Here is a 19,496-nt window from a genome sequence, read left to right on the forward strand (position 1 = left end):
TGTATTTGATTTGTTGTGTTGTGTATTTGTTGAGATTTTTTTGCATCCGTGTTCATGAGAGAGACTAGCCTGTAGTTTTCCTTTCTTATAGCACCTTTACCAGGTTTTGGTATTAAATTGATATTAGCTTCAAAAAATAAGTTAGATCGAGTTCCTTTTTCTTCAATTTTTTTGGAAAAGTTTGAGCAGGATTGGTGTTATTTCTTTTAGGAATGTCTAATACAATTCCCCCGTGAAGCCATCTGACCCTGGGTTTTCTTTGTTGGAAGATTTTTTTTTAATCTTTTTTTTAATTTTAATTAAAAAAATTTTTATTAATAAAACCAAGCAACATACAATATGAACATTCTTTTTTTATCACATAGTTGTATATTCACCATCATGATAATTTCTTAGAACATTTGCATCAATTCAGAAAAAGAAATAAAAAGAAAACAGAAAAAGACATTCATACATACCATACCCCTTACCCCTCCCATTCACTGATCACTAGCATTTCAATCTACTAAATTTATTTTGACATTTGTTCCCCTTATTATTTATTTTTAATCTATATGTTTTACTTATCTGTCCATAAGGTAGATAAAAGAAGCATCAGACACAAGGTTTCCACAATCACACAGTTACATTGTGAAAGCTATATCATTATACAATCATCTTCAAGAAACATGGCTACTAGAACACAGCTCTACATTTCAGGCAGTGCCCTCCAGCCTCTCTGTTACACCTTAACTAAAAAGGTGATATCTGTTTAATGCATAAGAATAACCTCTAGGGTAACCTCTGGACTCTCCTTGGAATCTCTCAGCCATTGACACTTTATTTTGTCTCATTTCTCTGTTCCCCCTTTCGGTTGAGAAGGTTTTCTCAATTCCTTGATGCTGAGTCCCAACTCTTTCTAGGTGTTGCAAGGTTTTTGATGACTGATTGAATCTCTTTACTTGTGATTGGTTTGTTGAGATCTTCTATTTCTTCCTGAGTCAGTGTAGCTTGTTTGTATGTCTTCAGTAATTTGTCCATTTCATCTAAGTTGTCTAGATTGATGACGTATAGGTGTTCATAGTATCCTCTTTTGATTTCTTTATTTCTTCAAGTTTTGTGGTAACACCCCCTCTCTCATTTCTGATTTTGTTTATTTGCATCCTCTCTCTTTTTTTTCTTTGTCAGTCTTACTAGTGAACCATCTGAATTTTACTGATTTTCTGAAAGAGCCAACTTTTGGTTTTATTGATTCTTCCTATTCTTTTGTTCTCCCATTCATTTATCTCTGCTTTAATCTTTGTTATTTCTCTTCTTCTATTTGCTTTGGGCTTAGTTTGCTGTTATTTCACAAGTTCGTCCAGGTGTGCTGTTAAGTCCTTGATTTTTGTCTTTCTTGTTTTTTAATATAGTTGTTTAGGGCAATAAATTTCCCTCTCAGCACAGCCTTTCCTGTATCCCATTAGTTCTGATGAGTTGTATTCTCATTTTCATCCATCTCCAAATGGCTACTGATTTCTCTAGCAATTTATTCTTTGACCCACTGGTTGTTTAAGAGTATGTAATTTAATCTCCATGTATTTGTGAATGTTCTTGTTCTTTGGTGGTTGTTGAGATCCAGCTTCATCCCACTGTGATCAGAGAAAGTGCTGTGAATTGTTTCAGTATTTTAAAATTTAGAAAGACCTCTTTTGTGTCCCAGTATATTATCTATTGTGGAGAATGTTCCATGAGCACTCAAGATGAATGTATAACCTTGTACTTTGGGGTACAGTGACCTATGTATGTCTGTTATGTCTAATTCATTTATCAAGTTATGTAACTTCTCTGTTTCCTTGTTGATCTTCTGTCTTGTTGTTCTATCTATAGTGGAGAGTGGAATATTGGTCTTCTACTATTATTGTTGGAACATCAATTGCTCCCTTCAGTTTGCCAGTGTCTGCCTCATGTACTTTGGAGCTCCTTGATTGGGCACATAAATATTTATGACTATGATTCTTGGTGAATTGACCCTTTAATTAGTATATAGGGTACTTCTTTGTCTCTTATGATGTCTTTACATTTAAAGTCTATTTTATCCGATATTAGTATAGCTACTCTGGCTTTCTTTTGGTTACAACTTGTGTGGAAAATATTTTCTTTATCCTTTCGCTTTCAATCTATTTGTATCCTTGTGTCTAAGGTGAGTCTTTTGTAGGCAGCATATACCTGGATTATGTTTCTTTTTTTTTTTATTAATTAAAGAAAAAAAAAGAAATTAACCCAACATTTAGAAATCATTCCATTCTACATATGCAATCAGTAATTCTTAATATCATCACATAGATGCATGATCATCATTTCTTAGTACATTTGCATCGATTTAGAAGAAGAACTAGCAAAACAACAGAAAAAGATATAGAATGTTAATATAGAGAAAAAAATAAAAATAATAATAATAGTACAAAAAAAAAAAAGACAAACAGACAGACAAAAAAAAACCTATAGTTCAGATGCAGATTCATTCAGTGTTTTAACATGATTACTTTACAATTAGGTATTATTGTGCTGTCCATTTTTGAGTTTTTGTATCTAGTCCTGTTGCACAGTCTGTATCCCTTCAGCTCCAATCACCCATTATCTTACCCTGTTTCTAACTCCTGCTGGACTCTGTTACCAATGACATATTCCAAGTTTATTCTTGAATGCCGGTTTACATCAGTGGGACCATACAGTATTTGTCCTTTAGTTTTGGCTAGACTCACTCAGCATAATGTTCTCTAGGTCCATCCATGTTATTACATGCTTCATAAGTTTATTCTATCTTAAAGCTGCATAATATTCCATCATATGTATATACCACAGTTTGTTTAGCCACTCGTCTGTTGATGGACATTTTGGCTGTTTCCATCTCTTTGCAATTGTAAATAACGCTGCTATAAACATTGGTGTGCAAATGTCCGTTTGTGTCTTTGCCCTTAAGTCCTTTGAGTAGATACCCAGCAATGGTATTGCTGGGTCGTATGGCAATTCTATATTCAGTTTTTTGAGGAACTGCCAAACTGCCTTCCACAGTGGTTGCACCATTTGAAATTCCCACCAACAGTGGATAAGTGTGCCTCTTTCTCCGCATCCTCTCCAGCACTTGTCATTTTCTGTTTTGTTGATAATGGCCATTGTGGTGGGTGTGAGATGATATCTCATAGTGGTTTTGATTTGCATTTCTCTAATAGCCAGGGACATTGAGCATCTCTTCATGTGCCTTTTGGCCATTTGTATTTCCTCTTCTGATAGGTGTCTGTTCAAGTCTTTTTCCCATTTTGTAATTGGGTTGGCTGTCTTTTTGTTGTTGAGTTGGACAATCTCTTTATAAATTCTGGATACTAGACCTTTATCTGATATGTCATTTTCAAATATTGTCTCCCATTGTGTAGGCTGTCTTTCTACTTTATTTATGAAGCTCTTTGATGCACAGAAGTGTTTAATTTTGAGGAGCTCCCATTTATTTATTTCCTTCTTCAGTGCTCTTGCTTTAGGTTTAAGGTCCATAAAACCGCCTCCAATTGTAAGTTTCATAAGATATCTCCTTACATTTTCCTCTAACTGTTTTATGGTCTTAGACCTAATGTTTAGATCTTTGATCCATTTTGAGTTAACTTTTGTGTAGGGTGTGAGATTTGGGTCTTCTTTCATTCTTTTGCATATGGATATCCAGTTCTCTAGGCACCATTTATTGAAGAGACTGTTCTGTCCAGGTGAGTTGGCTTGACTGCCTTATCAAAGATCAAATGTCCATAGATGAGAGGGTCTATATCTGAGCACTCTATTAGATTCCATTGGTCGATATATCTATCTTTATGCCAATACCATGCTATTTTGACCACTGTGGCTTCATAATATGCCTTAAAGTCAGGCAGCGCGAGACCTCCAGTTTCGTTTTTTTTCCTCAAGATGTTTTTAGCAATTCGGGGCACCCTGCCCTTCCAGATAAATTTGCTTATTGGTTTTTCTATTTCTGAAAAATAAGTTGTTGGGATTTTGATTGGTATTGCATTGAATCTGTAGATCAATTTAGGTAGGATTGACATCTTAACTATATTTAGTCTTCCAGTCCATGAACACGGTATGCCCTTCCATCTATTTAGGTCTTCTGTGATTTCTTTTAGCAGTTTTTTGTAGTTTTCTTTATATAGGTTTTTTGTCTCTTTAGTTAAATTTATTCCTAGGTATTTTATTCTTTTAGTTGCAATTGTAAATGGAATTCGTTTCTTGATTTCCCTCTCAGCTTGTTCATTGCTAGAGTATAGAAATGCTACAGATTTTTGAATGTTGATCTTGTAACCTGCTACTTTGCTGTACTCATTTATTAGCTCTAGTAGTTTCGTTGTGGATTTTTCCGGGTTTTCGACATATAGTATCATATCATCTGCAAACAGTGATAGTTTTACTTCTTCCTTTCCAATTTTGATGCCTTGTATTTCTTTTTCTTGTCTAATTGCTCTGGCTAGAACCTCCAACACGATGTTGAATAACTGTGGTGATAATGGACATCCTTGTCTTGTTCCTGATCTTAGGGGGAAAGTTTTCAATTTTTCCCCATTGAGGATGATATTAGCTGTGGGTTTTTCATATATTCCCTCTATCATTTTAAGGAAGTTCCCTTGTATTCCTATCTTTTGAAGTGTTTTCAACAGGAAAGGATGTTGAATCTTGTCAAATGCCTTTTCTGCATCAATTGAGATTATCATGTGATTTTTTCTGCTTTGATTTGTGGATATGGTATATTACATTAATTGATTTTGTTATGTTGAACCATCCTTGCATACCTGGGATGAATCCTACTTGGTCATGATGTATAATTCTTTTAATGTGTTGTTGGATACAATTTGCTAGAATTTTATTGAGGATTTTTGCATCTGTGTTCATTAGAGAGATTGGCCTGTAGTTTTCTTTTTTTGTAATATCTTTGCCTGGTTTTGGTATGAGGGTGATGTTGGCTTCATAGAATTAATTAGGTAGTTTTCCCTCCACTTCGATTTTTTTGAAGAGTTTGAGGAGAGTTGGTACTAGTTCTTTCTGGAATGTTTGATAGAATTCACATGTGAAACTGTCTGGTCCTGGACTTTTCTTTTTAGGAAGCTTTTGAATGACTGATTCAATTTCTTTACTTGTGATTGGTTTGTTGAGGTCATCTATTTCTTCTTGAGTCAAAGTTGGTTGTTCATGTCTTTCCAGGAACCCGTCCATTTCCTCTAAATTGTTGTATTTATTAGCGTAAAGTTGTTCATAGTATCCTGTTATTACCTCCTTTATTTCTGTGAGGTCAGTAGTTATGTCTCCTCTTCCATTTCTGATCTTATTTATTTGCATCCTCTCTCTTCTTCTTTTTGTCAATCTTGCTAAGGGCCCATCAATCTTATTGATTTTCTCACAGAACCAACTTCTGGTCTTATTGATTTTCTCTATTGTTTTCATGTTTTCAATTTCATTTATTTCTGCTCTAATCTTTGTTATTTCTTTCCTTTTGCTTGCTTTGGGGTTAGTTTGCTGTTCTTTCTCCAGTTCTTCCAAGTGGACAGTTAATTCCTGCATTTTTGCCTTTTCTTCTTTTCTGATATAGGCATTTAGGGCAATAAGTTTCCCTCTTAGCACTGCCTTTGCTGCATCCCATTAGTTTTGATATGTTGTGTTTTCATTTTCATTTGCCTCGAGGTATTTACTAATTTCTCTTGCAATTTCTTCTTTGACCCACTCGTTGTTTAAGAGTGTGTTGTTGAGCCTGCACGTATTTGTGAATTTTCTGGCAGTCTGCCTATTATTGATTTCCGACTTCATTGCTTTATGATCCGAGAAAGTGTTGTGTATGATTTCAATCTTTTTAAATTTGTTAAGACTTGCATTTTGACCCAGCATATGGTCTATCTTTGAGAATGATCCATGAGCACTTGAGAAAAAGGTGTATCATGCTGTTGTGGGATGTAATGTCCTATAGATGTCTGTTAAGTCTAGTTCATTTATAGTAATATTCAGATTCTCTATTTCTTTATTGATCCTCTGTCTAGATGTTCTGTCCATTGATGAGAGTGGTGAATTGAAGTCTCCAACTATTATGGTATATGAGTCTATTTCCCTTTTCAGTGTTAGCAGTGTATTCCTCACGTATTTTGGGACATTCTGGTTCGGTGCATAAATATTTATGATTGTTATGTCTTCTTGTTTAATTGTTCCTTTTATTAGTAGATAGTGTCCTTCTTTGTCTCTTTTAACTGTTTTACATTTGAAGTCTAATTTGTTGGATATTAGTATAGCTACTCCTGCTCTTTTCTGGTTGTTATTTGCATGAAATATCTTTTCCCAACCTTTCACTTTCAATCTATGTTTATCTTTGGGTCTAAGATGTGTTTCCTGTAGACAGCATATAGAAGGATCCTGTTTTTTAATCCATTCTGCCAGTCTATGTCTTTTGATTGGGGAATTCAGTCCATTAACATTTAGTGTTATTACTGTTTGGATAATATTTTCCTCTACCATTTTGCCTTTTGTATTATATATATCATATCTGACTTTCCTTCTTTCTACACTCTTCTCCATACCTCTCTCTTCTGGCTATTCATATCTGACTCTAGTGCTCCCTTTAGTATTTCTTGCAGAGCTGGTCTCTTGGTCACAAATTCTCTCAGTGACTTTTTGTCTGAGAATATTTTAATTTATCCCTCATTTTTGAAGGACAATTTTCCTGAATATAGGAGTGTTGGTTGGCAGTTTTTCTCTTTTAGTAATTTAAATATATCATCCTACTGTCTTCTAGCTTCCATGGTTTCTGCTGAGAAATCTACACATAGTCTTATTGGGTTTCCCTTGTATGTGATGGATTGTTTTTCTCTTGCTGCTTTCAAGATCCTCTCTTTCTCTTTGACCTCTGACATTCTAACTAGTAAATGTCTTGGAGTACGCCTATTTGGGTCTATTCTCTTTGGGGTGTGCTGCACTTCTTGGATCTGTAATTTTAGGTCTTTCATAAGAGTTGGGAAATTTTCAGTGATAATTTCTTCCATTAGTTTTTCTTCTCCTTTTCCCTTCTCTTCTCCTTCTGGGACACCCACAACACGTATATTTGTGCGGTTCAAATTGTCCTTCAGTTCCCTGATCCCCTGTTCAAATTTTTCCATTCTTTTCCCGATAGTTTCTGTTTCTTTTTGGAATTCAGATGTTTCATCCTCTAAATCACGAATTCTATCTTCTGTCTCTTTAAATCTATCATTGTATGTATCCATTGTTTTTTCCATCTTTTCTACTTTATCCTTCACTTCCATAAGTTCTGTGATTTGTGTTTTCAGTTTTTCTATTTCTTCTTTTTGTTCAGCCCATGTCTTCTTCATGTCCTCCCTCAATTTATCGATTTCATTTTTGAAGAGGTTTTCCATTTCTGTTCGTATATTCAGCATTAGTTGTCTCAGCTCCTGTATCTCATTTGAACTATTGGTTTGTTCTTTTGACTGGGGCATATTTTCAATTTTCTGAGCGTGATCCGTTATCCTCTGCTGGCGTCTGGGCATTTAGTCAGATTTCCCTGGGTGTTGGACCCAACAGGCTGAAAGATTTTTCTGTGAAATCTCTGGGTTCTGTTTTTCTTATCCTGCCCAATAGGTGGCGCTCGTGGCACACGTTTGTCTGCGGGTCCCACCAGTAAAAGGTGCTGTGGGTCCTTTAACTTTGGAAAAATCTCACCCTGGGGGCGCTTTGCCAGCCAAAGTGGCTTGGAAGAGTGCCAGCTGGCCCGGGGATCCGAACGCGGGGAGGGTCTCCGGCTGCCGCAGTCCCGGAGAGCGCCCATCTGAAATCCTAGTCGGCCCGGCGCGCCTAGCGTGGCGGGAGGGCACCAGCTGCCACGGCCCGGGAGAGTCCACCGTTCCCAGCCGGACCGGGAAGTCACGTGTTTGGAAGGGACCCCGGTTACTGTTCTCCGCGTCCTGGGGATCCCCGATCCAATTCTCCCAGTTGGTCCGGGGGGCCACGTGTGGGGGTGGCACCAGCCGCCGCAGCTTGAGGGGACCGCCTGCCCAATTGTCCCACCTGGCCCGGGAAGGAGGAAGGGAGGGACTCCGACTGCTTGCCGCCCCGGCCTGGGGAAGCCCGCGCCCCTCGGTGATCTCACCAGAGCGGGTTCTCTCAGCCAGTCAGCCGTTCCAGGATGGGTTATGCTGTCTTTTTGATGTCTTTTGTGGCTCCGGGAGCTGTTCTGTATCGTTTCTACTCCCCTAGTAGCTGTTCTGGAGGAGAAACTAAGATCCGCGCGTCTTACTAAGCCGCCATCTTCTCCGGAAATCACCAGAATTTTTTAAGGTTGGGATATTTTTTTAAACATCAGACCTTCAGGGATGAGAGCCTCCTCGCAGGATTTCCGCTGGCCTCACCGGACAGAGAGTTGGATTATTTTTCTTAATCCGTTCTGCCAATCTGTATCTTTTAATTGGTAGTTTAGTCCGTTAACATTCAAAGTTATTACTGAAAAGGCATTTCTTGAATCCACCATCTCATCTTTTTTATTTTACTTGTCAGATCTGTATGTTCTTTTCCTTCTTTCTCTTGGTATTCTTTAAATTATCCTGTGGTGCTCTTCAATTCTGAGCCCTCCTCCTGATCTCCCTCTCCTGTCTTTTTTTTCTTTTTTTTTTTCCCCAGCAGGCAGAACTCCTTTCAGTATTTCTTGTAAGGCTGGTCTCTTGTTGGCAGATTCTTTCAGGCCTTCTTTGTTTGTGAAAACTTTAATCTCTCCCTCAGTTTTGAAGGAAGGTTTGGCTGGGTACAGAATTCTTGGCTGGGAGTCTTTTTCTTTCAGGATATTAAATCAATCACAGCACTGCCTTCTCACCTCCAGGGTGCTAGTTGAGTAGTCTGAGCTCAGTCTTATTTGGTTTCCCTTCTGTATAGTAGATTGTTTTTCTCTTTGCACTTTCAGGATTTTCTGCTTCTCTTCAACATTGGATAGACTGATTAGTATTTGTCTTGGGGAAGGTTTATTTGGATTTATTGTGTTTGGAGTTCATTGGGCTTTTTGACTTGTATATGGATGTCCTTTATGAGGATTGGGAAATTTTCTCCCTATATATCCTCAACCTCTCTTCCTAGCCCTTTACTCCTCTCTTTTCCTTCTGAGACACCAGTGATTCTTTTATTTGTGTGCTTTGTTTTGCCTATTATTTCCATGTGATCTAATTCCATTTTTTTCCATTTTTTTTGCCATTTGCTCTTTTCAGTCTTTGAAGTCAATTATCCTGTCCTCTATATCACTTATTCTTTCTTTTGTCTCTTCAATTCTGGTGTTATGTGTCTCTAGTATATATATAGTGTGTGTGTGTGTGTGTTCCAATAAAACTTTATTGATGAACACTGAAATTTGAATTTCATATCATTTTCATGTGTCACAGAATATTATTTTTGCAATTTTTTTGTAACTATGTAAAAGGTAAAACAATATTCTTAGCTTCCAGGTGGTACAAAAATAAGCAGTGGGCTGGATTTGGCCTGTGAGTTGTTTGTCACTCCTCGTTTAATTATCTTTAAAGACCGTCCCACCTTCAGGAATCTGTGAGGCTATGAGTAATCAGCTAGGATGATGTCTGGATATTTCAGAGGAAAATCTGTTCCTTGCTTCTCAGAACAGCATATTCAGAGGCGGGACACTGCTTTGGATTTGCAAATGTTTGATCCAAAAGCTTGGATCTGGGCGAGCATGACTCGTCCTTGGAGAACTATGAGAAAAGAGACTTTGCACTCCTTTTTTCCCACGCTGTTTATTTCTCTCGTTTTCTCCTTGGCCTAGGACCCTTATCCTAAAGCTCAGCAGTGCCTCTGTGGAACTTGATATCTGCATACTGAGCTTGAGTGTCCCTGGGATGCTGGGTCTCCTGAGACCTGAGGCCTGGGAAATTGAGAACAGCATAATGGGGTTCCCCTGGGGTAGCATCCAATTGTGGGGCTTGGGTGAGTGATTTGGGTCCTGAGCAACCGGGGGAAACAAAATGTTGCCCCTTCTGGTTCTTTGATTCCAGGTTGCAAGGGACTGGCAGAGGGTTCTGGGGAGGACTGGCTGGGCTGGCCCTTGGGTTCTGAGCCAGGGAGATGGTTCTAGGAATCACGTTGACATAGTCTGTGATGGAGCTGCCCCGTGAGACCCTGGGGCTCGGAGTCTCTGCCTGCACCTGCGTCTTCCTTCGGATCTTCACAAGGATCAGTATGAGGCAGAGGGAAAGGAGAGTTGTGATGCCGATTCCCAGCAATACTCCTTTGGAGAAGGCTGTTGGAATGAGCCCCTTCTTACCTTACAGCAGGAGGACAGCGACCCTCTGGTCCCCAAGGGCGTTCCGGGCCTCACAGCTGAGGGTGAGGCTGAAGCCCGGCCCGCCACGGTGGCTGAGGTTGCTGTGGGCCCAGGGCCCAGCTGAGCTGGAGGTGGCTGTGGCCTCTAGTATATATTTTTATTTGGTCAACAGAGTCTTTAATCTCTGTCATATCTGCTATTTTTCTATTTATTCTTTCCTATTCCTCTTTATGCTCTTCTACTATCTTCTTAATCTGCTTTATGTCATTTGCTGTCCCACTTATTTTATTAAGTAGAGTTGTATGAACATCTTTGATTTGTTGTTCCAATGTTTGTGTCTCCTCTAGTGTTTTAATATGGTCATTAGGCAGGGCTATATCTGTTTGCATTGCGATATATCTAGTGATCCTCTGCTGTCTTCATGCCATGTAAATATCTTGATTGATTTACTTTGGGAGTTGATTTCTTTCAGTAGTCTAAGGCCTTGTGTTTGCAGGATGGTTGCACAGCAGGGAGGAGGGTGCAGGGTGGGGCACTCAGTGTCATGATTTGTTTCAAGGCAGGTATAGGCACAGTTTGGGAATGTTACACTGATGCTTGTGAACATGTGTTCCCAGTGGCCAGGGAGGCTGTAGCTGTGCAGGTGCACCTGGTCTGGCGGGGGCGGAGGGCATAACCCTGGTGTGCGCTGGTCCAGGGCACGGGGCTCTTTGTGCATATGTGTAGAGCTGTGGCAGCATGTCAGTGTTATGCCTTTGTGAATTGGAGACAGATGTGACCTGGCTGCGCAGGTCAGTTCTCTGTCAGAGCTTGGAAGTGTGGCTGAGGAGCATGCGCATGCACTGTTCTAGGACTTTAAAATGCAGTTCCCAGAGCTGAATGACGTGAATGAAGTGCACGCATGCACCTAGGAGTGCCGTAAACTGATGAACAGAGCTCAGGGGATGGGGTGAGGCTGTGCAACACTATGGGCAGTGGTAGCCTGAGTATGTTGGTTAGTGCCTGCAGTTTTTATGTGCTGGCAACAGCCTGCAGGGAACAGGGAGGGGGATGTAGTGCTAGGGAGGGGTGCTGGAGGTTTGGATTGGGCTGCACTTTGGGTGGGAATGTGGGGCAGTTACATACCCTGGGAGCTAGTGGGGTGGCGTTGCCTGGAGCACGGGGAATAGGAGTGGGTGATGGGGTTTGGGTGTGTGGGTTGTGGGGTGAGTCGCCAGTCACGGAGCTGTGCTGGTGAGAGTAATGTGCTCAAGGAACGCTCCCTGGCTTACTTCCTTGTCACCAGCTCCTGTCTGTGCAGTCTGCACTAGCCTCTAGCTTTCTGCCTCTAGTTCAGTGCAGAAGGCTCTCCCAGGTCAGCTGTACTTTTGAATCGCTGCCTCAGTCTCCCTCCTGTCCCTTCTCTAACTTTCTCATTGCGCAGTGTTAATCTCAAGCTACTCTATTCTGCCATCTTCCTGGAATCCCCTCTCACTGTAATTTTGATGATCATTTCCCTGATGAATAAACTAGGTGGGCATGTTTTTAATATATTTATTGTCCATTTGTATGTCTTCTTTGGAGAAATATCTGTTCAAATCTTTTGCCCATTTTTTAATTGGGGCGTTTGTCTTTAGTGTTGTTAGGTTGTCAGAGTTCTTTTTATATTCTGGATATTAAACTCAATTCAGGTATATGGTTTCCAGATACTTTTCTCCCATTCTGTAGATAGTCTTTTGACTTTATTTATTAAGTCCTTTGAGGCACAGAAGTGTTAACATTTGATTAAGTCCCATTTATCGATTTTTTTTCTTTTGTTGCTCATGCTTTTGGTGTAAAGTCTGAGAAACCACTGCTTAACACAAAGTCCTGAAGATGTTTTCCCTGTGTTTTCTTCAGGATTTTTATAGCTTTAGCTCTTATATTCAGGTCTTTAATCCATTTTGTGTTAATTTTTGTGTACCATATACAAAAATGGTATATGAGGTAGGGGGTCCACCTTCATTCTTTTGCATGCGGATATCTGGTTCTTCCAGCACCATTGTGGAAGAAACTGTTCTTCCTTGACTGAATGGACTTGGCATCCTTGTCAAAGATCAGATGGCAAAAGGTCTGAGGCTTCATTTCAGTTAAATTCTATTGGTCTGTATGTCTCTTTCTGTCAGTGCCACACTGTTTTGGTTATTGTAGTTTTGTAGTAAGTTTTAGAATCAGGAAATGCGAGTCCTGTAACTTTTTTCAAGATGGTTTTGGTTATCTGAGCCATTTACTGTTCCATTTGAATTTGAACATTTCTGCTTAGAAGGCTGTTAGAATTTTGATTGGATTTGTATTAAATCTGTAAATCGCTTTAGGTAGAATTGACATCTTAACAATATTTAGTCTTCCAATCAATGATCTTGGAATATCTTTCCATTTATTTAGTTCTTCTTTAATTTCTTTCAGCAATGTTTTGTAGTTATCTGTGGAAGACCCCTTTATATCCTTGGTTAAATTTATTCCTACACATTTGATTCTTTTAGTTACTATTGTACATGTAATTTTTTCCTTGACTTCCTCTTCAGATAGTTCATTTCTATTGTATAGAAATAGTACTGATTTTTGCCAGTTGATATTGTACCCTGCCACTTTGCTGAATTTGTTTATTAGCTAGTAGTTTTGTTGTGGATTTTTCAGGATTCTCTTAGTGTAGGGTCATTGTCATCTGCAAAGAGGGAACATTTTACTTCTTCTTTTCCAATTTGGATGCCTTTTACTTCTTTTTCTTGCCTTGCTCTGGTTAGAACTTCTAGCATGGTGGTAAGAGTGGTGGCAGTGAGCATTCTTTCCTGTCTTGTTCCTAATCTTAGGGGGAAAACTTTCAGTCTTTCGCTATTGATTGTGTTAGCTGTGGGTTTTTCTATATGTTCTTTATCACGTTAAGGATATTTCCTTCTATTCTTAGTGCTTTTATCGGGAAAGGGTACTAAGTTTTGTCAAATGCCTTTTCTGTATCAAATGAATGATCATGTGGGTTTTTTAATCTTTTTTTTTTATTAATGTAGTATGTTACATTTATTGCTTTTCATATGTTAAACTGCCCTTGCATTCCTAAAATAAATCCCACTTGGTCGTTGTGTTGAATATTTTAAATATGCTGTTTGATTCAGTTTACTAGTATTTTCTTGAGGATTTTTTCATGAGGGATATTGGTCTGAAATTTTCTTTTCTTGTGATATCTTTTTTTGTCTTTGGTATTAGGCTGATGCCAGCCTAATAGAATGAATGCCTTGGAGGATTTTGAGCAGGATTGGTGTTAATTCTTCTTAGAATTTTTGCTGAAAGTCACCAGTGAAGCTATCTGATCCTGGGCTTATTTTGTTGGGAGGTTTTAGATTACGGGTACACCTTATTTCATTGCGCATTGCTTTATGGTACTTCATAGATATTGTGTGTGTGGTTTTCGGTGGTTGTTGTTTTTACAAATTGAAGCTTTGTGGCAACCTTGCATCAAGCAATTCTATCAGTGCCATTTTTTCTACTAGCATGTTCTCATTTCACGCCTCTGTCACATTTTAATCAAAGTATGCACATTGTTTTTTCAGACGTCATGTTGCTGCACATTTAGTAGATTACTGTATAGTGTAAACATAAATTTTTATATGCTCCAGGAAACCACATATTTGTGTGATTTGCTTTATTGTGGTGGTCTGGAACCAGACTCACAATATCCCTGAGGTATGCCTGTATAAAAAAGAGAAAGCCCAGGATTTCCAGAAAGGCAATGGAAAGAAATCCTCTGAAGTTTGCCTGTACTGATTTAATTTCTTTACTAATTATTGGTCTGTTGTGATCTTGTTTTTCTTTAAGTCAGTGTCAGTGTGCTTCTAGGAATTTGTGCACTTCATCTAGGTTACCTAATTTGTTTCCATACATATGTTCATATGATTTTTTTTTAAGTTTCTAGTAAAATTTCTAGTAATGTCCCCTTTTCCTGATTTTAGTTATTTGCACTTCTTTCTCTTTTTGCTGGTCTAGCTAATGGTTTGTTGATTTTATTTTGATGAACTTACCCTGAAAGTCAGTTCCTTTCTCTACCCTAGGGTTTTAGTGGAGATTGTGTGTTAAGGCTCTTCTTCAATGCTTGGTTCAATTTGTATTAAAGCTCTAGAATAATCCGTGTTTTAACAGTTCGGATTTTCTGTTTTTTGGGTCTGTCTGCACCTGCCTTTTGCTTTGGAATGCACAATAACTTTTAAGATTACCCTGTTAATGTGTGGCTGTTTCCCCTCTAAGAGAAGATTCTCTTTCCTTTCCCCTTCTGGGAGTCCTGGGTTATACTCTTTGTTTTATACAGGCATCCCTTGGAGATATTGCAGGTCCCGTTTCAGATTACTGCAAAAAAACATATATTGAAAGTGAGTCACACAAATATTTTAGTTTTCCGGTGCATATAAAAGTTATGTTTACACTATACTATAGTCTATTATATAGTCTATTAAGTGTACAATGGCATTATGTCTTAAAAAAACAATGTACATACATTAATTAAAATGTGACAGAGACATGAAGACTGTACATGCTGTTGACTTGCTCGACACAGCTTTACCACAAGCCTTTCATAGGTTAAAAAAAAAAAAAAAAAGAGTCTGCAAAGTATAGTAAAGCAAATCACACTAAAATTAGGCGTGCCTGTACAACTTTTTCCCCATGGCTATGATTTACTCAGCTCATCTCTCGCCCTCTGGGCCTCCTTCACATTCTAGCTTTTAGCCCTGGGTCTGCCCTGCCTTATAGTGGTTCAGTTTTCCCTTTTTATGCATCATTTCTACTTCTGGTAACTTGTGTGTTCCTAACCCCTAGAGCCAGAAGGGTAGTCAGTATACAGAAACACCCAGTTTTTCTGTTTAGATATCCCAGCAGGTAGGAACCAGCTTGGGAGTATGCATAGCTTGCTAGTAGTTCTAATGTGGGTTACTCTGGTTTCTTGGGTACTGTTTGTATGCACGTACATCCTGGCTACTACGTCCCCGCCTCAGGTCTATTTGGCCTTGGGAACCTCTGCCCAAATGTGTGTGGAACTCATAAGTTGCTGCTGTGTGTGGCTTTGTGGTCTGCAGCCGTGGCAGCAGGTCCTGGGGTTAGAGCACGGCCACTGTGTCTCTCCTTTTAAACTGCCAAGCACTGGGGAGGGGTCAGAGTGGCAAATCCACCCTTTTTCTTCCTTTCAGCATTTGTGGAGTCTTTCTCCAGACTCTGTCATCCTCCAGAACTCCAAGCAAGTTGAATCTGTCCCTTTATTTAGCCGTCTCCTCTTAGAGATGTCATTTATTTTTATTTTTTTTTTCTCTACTTCCAATCATTCTCCCTCAGCACAAACATGATGGATTTGTATTGGTAGTTTTAAGATTGAAGCCGTTAAGGAAGTGCTTGAAAAGCTTGTTTTCCTTATCTTCTTGCATAGTAGTGATGAAAGCTCAGTTTCTCTTTATGCTTTTTAAAAAATTTGTCTTCTCCAGATACTGGCAAACAAGTTGAAATCTGAATGAGTCATGAAATCTTTCATCACGGAGACTGTAGGTGGGAAAAAGAAACTCCAAGCAGATTTTGAGTTAGGGCTGATGTAATACATCTGAGGAAACAGTGGTTGAAACTCAGGTAGCTTTGAGTAGGTAAGTTAATAGTAGAGAATGCTGCCAGAAACAAGTACATATGAAAAAAGAAGAGAAATGGAAACAGTAAGACCACTGAAAACAAAAATCCAGGAGGGAGTAGGGTTTGAGGCCTCTGTGGACATCTGTAGAGGCCAGAGGTTCTAAAAGCTGAGACCAATTCATTTTTCTTTTGATGTAATACTCATTAAAAAAAAAAGAAGGTGGGTGGACCACGGTGGCTCAGCAGGCAGAGTTCTCACCTGCCATGCCGGAAACCCGGGTTCGATTTCCTGGTGTCTGCTGATGCAAAAAAGAATAATAACAATAATAAGACACAGGCCAGCGTCAACATGAAAACTCACCCATATTATATCAGTGTAGTTTTTTTTTATATTTGTGCTGTAACATAGGGTAATGTCATATATACAGGGCCTTTTTCTCCTAAATTGTGTCTTATTGAACACAAAGGCAAGTATTCTTTGAACTCATTTGACATCTCTGACTGTAAAGATAAATATAATGCTTTTCAGGTAGTTAATTCATGAATAATCAGTGAGCCAGCATGGAAGAAAAAAGTGACATATGGCAGCTGCTATGGATTGAGTGCTTGTCACCTTCCCCTCCCCACCTTTTCCCATCTCTAATTTATTGAAACGAAGCCAGGCTCGTAGCTAGAATGTAGTACTTGGAAAAAATTGACAGGGCATCTCCTTCATGAAATGTCTTATCTACTGTTTGGTATTTTAATAGTCTAGAAAGATTGTGTAAATTGAAATTTTATGCAAAATGAAAATTTGACTTGAATACCTGAAATTAACAGTTAAACCTGTAAAGCTGTCTTCATTTTTAAAAATTACTATTAAACCAATATTTTCAAATAAGTAATACTTAATCAGTTATGCTAATTTTTTCAGAATGTTTCTCTATAAATAAACTATAGTGCATCAAAACTTTATTTTCATACCTTCACCTAGTGTATGAACCAAGGTAGAGAGAAGGTAATCTGGACTTTTTCCTTTGTATCAACCAAGCCTTCATTAAAGATCCTGATTTTGTTATTTTTAGCAATCAGATCCGTGGAAATTCCTTGATAAACCTGAGGTTTTAAGAGCACAGTTTTCTGAAGAACTATTAATGGGAAATATTTGTTTACAACCCAAGTAATAATAACTCTGCCACTGTAAAGCATCAACCTCTCTTGGTGGCTGAGAAGTGTAAGATGTTTAGTCCAGTGGGACAGGCTGCCGCCAGTCATTTGCCTGGCTTTGTCCCAGGTCTTTGATTCAGAAAAACTTAACACTGGAGAATTTCTTCATAGCTTGATTCTCCAGCTTTCTCAATTCTGCTCTAGTTTTTCCAAACCATTTGGAATTAGTGGAGGAATTAACAGTGTTTTGATTAAGTGTATGTGATACAGAGAATTAATATCTCCCTCAGTTCCCTCCCCATCACCAATAAAAAACATTCTGGAAAGTTGTTCTTAGAATTGTAGATTCCTATCTGAATATGAGAGATTTTTAATTATTTATAAGTAATATAGATCTTGTGTTGTGGAAATTTTCATGAGACCTCAAATTAAGGTTTTTTGTGTAAACAAAGGCAGTGACAGGGGTGTGGCTCTGATCACAATGGAGGGCAGGATATGCTAAATGACAGACACATGACTGAGGCCTTGGGGACATGCACCTGGAGCTCAGGGGGCCACAGCACACACTGCTCTGTGGCTTGGATGGGGTGAGCCATGCTAGGTGAGCCATGCTAGGTAGGCCTTGGGTTCTTTTCAGGGAACTGTCCATGGTGGAGGTGTTGACCCAGGCCCTCCTCCTCAACAGAGGGCGGCCACCTCTGGAAGTTGTGCATGACGCAGGTAACCTGGAAGGTGGCAGTAGCCCATATCAGCCAGCATGTAGCTGGCCAACAAATCAGTCCTGGGATTGTGGTACTTGGCCACCAGGAAGGCAGGGTATGGCAGGACCAGGCAGAAGCCTTCATGTGGAACTCTCGAATCGTGTGTATCACCATGTAGGTGACCACGTAGGTGCAGAGAGCTGTGTCCTTGTAGGGGAAGGTGCGGTTTGCAGTAGCCATAAGACTGGGGCTGTGGTACAGGTGCCCTTGTTGGTAACACAGCAATTGAATCCCATGAAAGTGGCAGGCAGCCCAGGGCCTTATAGTTAGGGTGGCAGACAGATAAGGAGTGTGGCATGGGATTAACAGTCATGACCTGCCCTGTATTGATGAAGATGGTTGTGGAGAAGAGGCCAAAGGTGTAGATTTCCAAGAAATGGATAAACCTCCGCAGTGTGGGGCTGACGTGGTAGTGGGGCCCAGGCACAGTGGTGCTTTCCTCACTGATGGGGATGGCAGAGGATGGTCCTGGGAAAAAGGCACATGCTACCTCCCCCCACAGGTTGAGGGTAGGGGGTGCACACTGGCTGCCTCAGGCCCTGATGATGCTTGGCATAGGTACTGTCATTGCAGAAGAATCCCTGGGTATACATCCAGAAGGTGTCCATGAACTCTAGACATAGGCAAGGGGGACCATGATGTCCAGCAGTACCACATCTTCGAAGACAAAGCAGGGAATGATGAAGAAATGCCTGAGCTGAAGTCTTAATATGGCCTAGATGGTGGAGCTGGAGGCAACTTCATACTTATTGTAGTCTTTGACCGTGACACTCTTCCATTGAGGGGAGGGGTCTCCCTGTTCTCCTTTTGAATCTGCAAAGGTTTGTGACTTGCTTGGGACCAATAGGATATAGCCAAAGTGCTACATTTGGTCTGAGCCTAGGTCAGAAAAGGCAGTGCAGCTTCCATCTCATTTTCTGGGACACTTGCTTCTGGATACCTCTGCTGCCATGTAAGGTGTCCTGCTATTCTGAAGCTGCCTTTGCTGTGAAGAAAGCCCAGCCATATAGATAGGTCATATGTGAGTGTTTTGGTTGACAGCTTTGGTTGAGATTCTAGCAAATAATAGTATCACCTCTTATATATGTAAGTGAAGGTTTCCCCACATGACTCCAGTCCTAGCCATTGAGTCATCCATAATTGTCAAATCTTCTCAGCTGAGGCCACAGACATTGTATAGCAGAGACAAGTCATCATCTCTGTGCCCTGCCCAAATTCCTGACCCACAGAATTCATGACTATGATAAAATTGTACTTTTAAGTCATTATGTTTTGGGGTAATTTGTTACGCAATCATACTAACTAAAACAAAATCCCTGGCAAATTACTTCACTTTTATATCCCTTAGTTTCCTATCTGTAAAATAGTGATAATAATCATACCTCCCTCAAGTAATGAGTTATTATATGGAAAGCATTTAGAACAGTACATGGTGCATAATAAGAACTCATTAAATGTTAGCTATTATTTTGATAATTAAGAGAAATTCAATAGACTATTAAATATTTCTTGGGAATATAGTAATGTTAGAAATAGTGAATTCAGCTTGCCTTTATTAAAGAAATGTAAATCAGAATGTGAGGGAACAAAACCCACCATTCTCAAAATAACCCTAACTCCCTTTATTTGCCTATATAGAGCCATCATCTATGAATTAAGCTAAATGCTTTTGAAGTTGTTTATATTATTGCTCTTGT

General features: G+C 39.4%; 1 protein-coding gene across 9 annotated transcripts in view; it reads left to right on the forward strand.

Moving 5' to 3' along the window:
- COA1 (cytochrome c oxidase assembly factor 1) overlaps positions 1 to 19,496 on the forward strand; it is a 199,889-nt gene that overhangs the window by 110,485 nt on the left and 69,908 nt on the right. The window contains exon 1 of one of the 9 annotated variants that reach the window (XM_077119342.1): positions 14,746 to 17,653. The exons of 7 other annotated variants lie outside the window; for them this stretch is intronic. The gene's annotated coding sequence lies outside the window, so the exon portion shown is untranslated. Of the gene's footprint in view, positions 1 to 14,745; positions 17,654 to 19,496 lie in introns of those variants that run through there. One more of the 9 variants, XM_077119340.1, reaches the window with a different exon arrangement.

This window comes from Tamandua tetradactyla, chromosome 1, assembly GCF_023851605.1.
Source record: "Tamandua tetradactyla isolate mTamTet1 chromosome 1, mTamTet1.pri, whole genome shotgun sequence".
Classification (NCBI taxonomy): Eukaryota; Metazoa; Chordata; class Mammalia; order Pilosa; family Myrmecophagidae; genus Tamandua; species Tamandua tetradactyla.